Raw genomic sequence first — 1002 nt, 5'->3', positions numbered from 1 at the left:
TTAAACTATTTTATTGAAGTGTAATATACGTACAGAAAAATGCACAAATCAAAAGTGTACTGCTCAAAGAATTATCAGAAAGGAAATTCACAAGTGTCCCATCACCCAGGTCAAGATATAGGACTTTCCCTGCCCTTATCCTGTGCTTCCCCAGTCACTCACTACCCGCTGCCCCTCCCAAATGGCAACACATCCTGATTTCTAACAGCATAGCTGAGTTACATTTGTTTTTTAACATTGCACAAATGGAATCATCCAGTATGTATTTTTGCATGTTTGGCTTCTTTGGCTCCGTATTATGTTTATGAAATTCATCAATATGTTATTTTGAGTAGTTATAGTTCATTCATTTTTATTATGGTAACACATTCCATTGTAGGAATATACCACAATGTTTGTATCCAAGCTACTGTTGAAAGGCATTTAGGTTGTTTCCAGTGTGGGACTTTTACTGAAATTTGATTTCCAAAGTAGCTTTATTACTTTCCTCTCCCACCAGCTGTGTATGAGAGTTCCCGTTGCTCTACATCTCTGCCACATTTGGTACAGTCAGTCTTTTAAGTATGAATTTTTAATCAGGCAAATAACTAATGCTATTTTTAAAATTAATCTTTCCTAAAACACATTTGCATAAAAAAATCAAAATATGCTCTAAAGAAGAAACAAAAGTTACAACATAGCATCAAGAGTTTCATCTCTATGAAATTAACATATTATACATAAATAATTGTATATGACTGTATTAATGTTATGTTTTTCACATTTATTCTTTTATTTTATAACTAATTTAGATGCTGAATTATAAATAAGTATTTTACATATATAAATTTCATATATATATATATATACATACAGAGAAAGGAGAAGCCATAGGGTGAAATGATAACTGGTTATATCTGATTGGTGTAATTACAGATGATTTCATTATCTTTTTGTTTGTTTGTTTGTTTACATTTACCCACTACGTTTTTACATTGATTTTTTTATATAATAAGAAATTTG

Source organism: Trichechus manatus, unplaced genomic scaffold (assembly GCF_000243295.1).
Source record: "Trichechus manatus latirostris isolate Lorelei unplaced genomic scaffold, TriManLat1.0 scaffold00080, whole genome shotgun sequence".
Lineage (NCBI taxonomy): Eukaryota > Metazoa > Chordata > Mammalia > Sirenia > Trichechidae > Trichechus > Trichechus manatus.
Note: the sequence above shows the minus strand (reverse complement) of the source record.